The following is a 6353-nucleotide window of genomic DNA, read 5'->3' as shown; positions in this document are numbered from 1 at the left end:
CCCTTCAGCCTGGGATGACTTCTGGTGGCCGACTGCACTGGGAACAGCACCGACCCCCACCAACCATGCACGCAACTTGGGATTCATCCTCGACTCTACACTCTCCATGACCAAACAAGTCAACGCTGTCTCGTCCTCCTGCTTCAACATCCTCCGCATGGTCCACAAGATCTACAGGTGGATCCCCACTGAAACAAGAAGAACAGTCACCCAGGCCCTCGTCAGCAGCAGACTGGACTATGGCAACGCCCTCTACTCAGGAACAACAGCCCAACTCCAGAAAAGACTCCAAATGCAAAACGCCTCTGAACGCCTCGTCTTCGACATCCCTTTGCCACAGCCACATCACTGCCCACCTGAGAGACCTGCACTGGCTCCCTGTCAACAAGAGGATCACCTTCAAGCTCCTCACCCACGCACACAAAGCACTCCACAACACCGGACCAGCATACCTCAACAGACGACTCACCTTCTACACGCCGAACCGACAGCCCCGCTCCGCCAACCTCGCCACCGTCCCCCACATCCGAAGAGCAGCCACCGGCAGAAGATCATTCGCCCACCTTGCTGCCAAGACCTGGAACACCCTCCCCATCCACCTACGGCAGACCCAGCACCAACTAACCTTCAGGAAACTTCTCAAAACTTGGCTATTCGAGCAGTAGCAGCACCCCTCCCCCCCTCAGCGCCTTGAGACCCTGACGGGTGAGTAGTGCACTTTACAAATGTTATGATTGATTGATTGATTGATAGTGGTCTGTGTCTACTCTGGGCCATTCTACTCTGCACTACAGCACTCAATGCCACTCTATTCTTCGCCACTGCACGCTATGCTACTCTACACCATTGCACTCTACGTCACTGAACTCTATGCCATTCTATTCTACTTTGCACCACTGTACTCTAAGCCACTGCTCTCTGAACCTCTATGCCACTGCACTCTACTCTGCACCACTCAATTATATGCCAATACACTCTACACCACTAAACTCAACATCACCCCACACCACTAATCTATTGTGCACCCCTGCTTTCCATGCCACTGCACTCTACACCACTCTAATCAGCACATCTGCACCACTTCATTCTACAACAATGTACTCTATCCCACTGCACTCTACACAATGTTACTCAAAATCAGTGCACTCCACACCAATCTACCCTGCACCACTATACTTCACACCACTTTCCTCTAGACCACTCTACGACACTACGCCACTCTATGACACTCCACTCTACTATACTCCACTCTGTGACAGTCTATTCCATTAAACTCTATTCAACTCTATGATGCTCTATTCCACTTCACAACACTCTACTCCACTCTGTGCCACTATACAACACTACTCTATTCTATGACACTCTACAAAACTTCTTCTAAGCCATTCCATGCCACTTTACTCCACTACTCCATTCTATGCCACTCCACTCTGACACTTTATGCCACTGTCACTCCACAATTCTCCACTCCACACTATGCCATTCCACTCTCCCACACCATGCCACTCTATGCCATTCCACTCTACTACACTCTATTCCACCCTACTTCACTTTATGCAACACCCTCCATACCACTCCAATCTATGACACTCTACTCCACTCCCCATACCTGAACTCTACTCCATGCCCTTCCAATTTACGACACTGTACTCCCTCCACGATACTCCATGACACTCCACTTCACTTCTCACTTCTCTACACCACTGCATTCTACTTCATGTTATGACACTCCAATGCACACCATTCTCTCTCACCCCACTAACTTTTAGCTGTGCTGAACACCAGCCATGCTAGTGTACAACATGGCTAAAACATTGGCAAAGCCAATAGCTCTTGCATAAGCAAAACCTATTGGCTTATCCAATGTTTGGTTTTTATTGCTGTCGGAAAGGAGGGTGGGGGTAACAAAGAGAGAGAGAAGTCATATGGGTGGGGAGCAAAACTGACAATGGAGGTTGTTGGTTAAAAAAAATGCTATGACATGGCCAGTGCTGTCCGCGTCACAGAATGTTTTTGATATGGCTGGTTGGAAGGGCGACAAGGAGGGGGGGAAGGGAATTAGGGTGGGTGAACAAGAGAAGGAGGGATGGTGGGTGGGAGCAACACCACAGAGAAGAGAAGGAGAGTGTGTGGAACACAGAGGGGGGAGAAGTGTGCAAGGCATTTATCTGTAAAAGATGCTCTCTGGTACAGTGCTAAAAACTCAAAACATCAGTAGTACTTCAAAATAAACGCAGTGTACACAAGTACATGAAGAGAAAGGAAGCCTACAGAAACAACAATAAGAAACAAGCAAATGAGACGGACAACAAAGCCAAACAATTGTAAGCAGCAGACGGTCCTTAAGCCCACTGTTTCAAAAAACAATACGTGTCCCAAGGCACTGTGCATGCGCAGTTTTTGGTACGACCTAAAATTCAATTAGTATGACATACCATGATGAATATTACCATCAAATAATCTATGCATTCTCCCCATTGCATTTTTAAAACATTACTGCTGAGTCTTCTCGATCAATGCCTGATATGCTGCTCCAGTCATTTTTTAGGTCGAGTCTAGGCAGCACTTGCGCTGGCTCTTCGAGACATGTTGTATATATTTTTTGGGCTTACTGCTTGCCCATTGCTTTTCATTTGTTTCTTTCAGTGTCCATTAAATATCCTTGCTGCTAAGTGATTAATCTTTCCTATTAGTCCCTCCTTTGTTGTGTGTTATTCACTCTCAGAGAGCAGCATCTCATTACTTGTACCCTTACACTTGTCCCATTATAGCAAATGTGAAAGGGAATACTTTTTCCTTTGTCTAAGTCCTTCTCACACGAGTGCTGGATGTTTTCAGTTGCTCAGAGCTCCGATGTCAGACAGCCGCTTATTTCCCATTTTTGTTTAGAGTACATGGGGAAGTGAATTTTCAACTTCTCAAAATGATAATGAGGTGCTATTTTCCTGTTACGCACTATAAATGTGCGGAGAGAATCATGACCACAACTATTGACATTTATTTCCAGTTACGCGCTGCCGATGTGCAAGGAAATTCGCTACTGTTACGGTTTTTTATGACTACTGCCCCAATTGAAGATGACACCTGCACGTCATGTGCAATGACATAGTTAACACCAAGCATCATGAAGAGGCCGTCTTGTTACCTCTTCCTCCTCATTCCTCTTTCTCCCCATGGCTCCTAAGAGTCGCTTGGGGTGCATGGTGGGTAAGGAATCCACAGGGCTGCCCCTTTTAGCTCAGTAGACTGTAGGCATTCACAAGAGGAAACTCTATGATTTGATGGACTCTGGATCCCAGGAAAAGGGGGGAAAAAGAAAACTGTATCCGGGGGTATTCTGATGATCTACATCCTTCCTGGGATTCGTGCTGGACCCGTGAACCTTATACAGAGGAATCTAATCCCCACCTCTCCCCCCCCCCACCAGGGGCAGCAGCAGCCCTGACACCGCCTTTATTGCCCTATGTTTTTCAAGGCCAGAAGAGCAAGGGGGAGAAGAAAGGGGAAGAAGACCCCGTAACATCTCTCCCAGGGCTGCAGAGGTGAGTGCAAGTGTGCCACGAGCAGCCACTAATAGATTTGGAAGGGTTGCCACAAGTATGGGCAGCTATGGGGTGCTAAGATCTAGGGTCCCGTAGCTCACCGTTCGTCACCTGTTTATGTCAACACTGCACCACATGTATGTATATATATATATATATATATATATATATATATATATATATATATATATATATATATATATATATATATCTTCACTTTCAACATATTGTGTGGCTGGTGTACAATTTAGATGTTTCAGTGTGTGCATCCAATGTGCTTGTGATAGCATGTGCATTCTGTGTGACCCTGTCTCCATCCTGTGGGTGCAACAAGTGAGTCTTTGTATTGGAGTCCTGTTTGTGTGTACCCTGGGTGTTACCGTCTTAACTTGAATCTGTTAGTGTTCATCCTCCGTGTATATGATGTGAACACTGTGCACTCAGTATATGTGCTGCGTGTATGTGTCACTATCACCACTGTGTGGCACTGTCAGTGCCTTGCGTGTCTCATTTTAATGACTGGGTGCACCACTGATTGCATGAGTCACAAGTTCAGGACCCAGAGTGTTTTAATTTGCGAGCCCCATTTGTGTGCCCCTAGTGTGAGTCTGTTGTGTGAAATTTTGCGTGACCTGATCATTCTATGTCACCAGGACATCAGTACTCCAATCACAGATTTTCCTCTAATCAATAATGTTTTTCAGGTATTTTACCTTAGCTGGTTTATTGGAGCCAAACCAATCATCTCCTAGCCACAATGCACCAATCTGTTTAATTAAATCACTGTACTGCAAAAAAACGTTTTCCTAGTGAAATAGAGTCATCTGGTCACGTAATTTATAATGGGTACACCATGTCTTTGGCAGTATGTGCATGCATCCTGAGCCTCTCTGCACAATTTGTTTATACGTGTATGGGTAATTGCAGTGCAGACTATGCAATTCCTACTCTTCAAAGTGCGTGATTTAATAATAAGCACAATGGGTCTTCCTCAGGACAAGGCGATACAAGGGACAGCCAGAGTTAATGGAGGAAAGGTCTTCAAGGAATGGTCCACCGTTGGTTGGACTCAAGGGGCAATAAATGAAGTGAGTTCCTTGATGGTGAAGAATCACATCAAGATGGCAGCATAGTTCAGTCGCTCTCCAGCGCTGCTCAGAAAGAGAAGACCTGCTGTGCTTACTAATAAATCATGCACCTTGGGGTCGAAACGTCAACATGCTTGTGATAATCCTGACCCTACTCTCCCCGCTGCAAGTGAAATGCAAATTTAAAACCCAAGTAGTTCGGAGCTTCATGTACCTAGGGATGGATTTCCTCTGAATACTTTTTTTCAGCAATTCATACAGCACTGTATATATCCTGTTCACATTAAGCACTTTTTTTCACCATAACACTTGTGCTGTTTGACCAAAGTATATATGTTCTTGAACTCTGACAGCCGCGTAATTTTCAGTTCAACGTTATAAAATGGAAAAGAATATATGTATATTTCCCTAAATATAGACTGAGATTTATTCAAATTTGGTGTGTCATTGATTCATGTTCTTTGTCTTTTTCTCCTTTTTCATTGATTATCACTGAAAAGTTTGAGTACTGTTTTCTTGCATAGGTTATTATCGAGTATACTAAGAATCAATTATGTTACCCGACAGAACCAGCTTTCTCCACGTTCCCTAACATAATGGTACATTAGATCTGTCACCAGAAATTGTTGGTAGATAGGCAGTGGAAGTGACTGGCTGTGAATGTGACATTACATTGAAAGTATTGTACGTTTAAGGTACCCTGCAATCCTTTCATTTGGTAACTTCTCAGTGCTTCTGCCTTCTTGATTTTACACGTCAGAGTGCTCTCCGTTTCACTATCTGAACTTTGTGTGTGTAAGAATACAAGCCACTTTGGTGTGATTCCTGTGTAGTGTAGAAACTGTCTACTACCTCTGTAATAACAGCTGCTATATTGCTTGTCTTCTTATAGTGTGTGTGCAGCCATTGATATGGCCTCTTAAAACTAACAGAGTCTGCATCTTTACAAACCTAGTTTGAGGGTTTTGTTACAGATCAAAGTGTAATTTGGTTTATGAGGGGACATAGCATATTTGTAATTTTGCTACTGTTTATATTTGGTGTATGTTGCTCATTGTTAGTTATACGATTTGATGGGTGTGGCCAGAGTGCTTTCCAAAAGGCTTGGTGGTATGGAAGTTATTTGGTATGCTCACTGTCCAGCATGGTGTTATGTGAGTGTGCGCTAACTGGAGTCAGCGGGTCATGTTGGGCATCAGTGATGTCCATGACCTACCCTGACTGTGTACAGTGAATGATAGTCTTTCTGTTTAACGTACTCTGTAGTTGGTTGGAGTTTCTTGTATTGGTGTGGTTGCGTGCTTTTGTGAGCCAGGAAATGACCAATGATACTGCGTATGTGTGCTGTGCTGGATGTGTGTGTTATGTCTAATAATATCTTGCATTGGATGGGTATTCTGGCATGCTGTATTTTGGTAAGAGGAGCTTTGGAGTTGCATTGGTCTTTCCTTGAACCAAGAAAATTTGCAGATCAAGTACCATCGCTACAATAGGTGTCACATTTTGCATCCCAGAGTTGACCTAATGAATTATTTTGCACTTTCGCCAGTAATCAAAACCTGATTCCATGTGCCATCTCTACTGGATATGCCGTTTATAACCACGTTTTTCCTTTATATAACAATAAAAATGTGTTTAAAACAGCAGACCACCCAGGACCTGCTCTGCTTGTGGATAAGGTCTTGTTGGTGAGGGAGACATTATATCAAGATGAGAGAGAAAG

The sequence above is a fragment of the Lissotriton helveticus genome, chromosome 5_1 (assembly GCF_964261635.1).
Source record: "Lissotriton helveticus chromosome 5_1, aLisHel1.1, whole genome shotgun sequence".
NCBI classification, from domain to species: domain Eukaryota; kingdom Metazoa; phylum Chordata; class Amphibia; order Caudata; family Salamandridae; genus Lissotriton; species Lissotriton helveticus.
The sequence above is the reverse complement of the archived record's forward strand: the minus strand, read 5'-3'. Positions refer to the sequence as shown.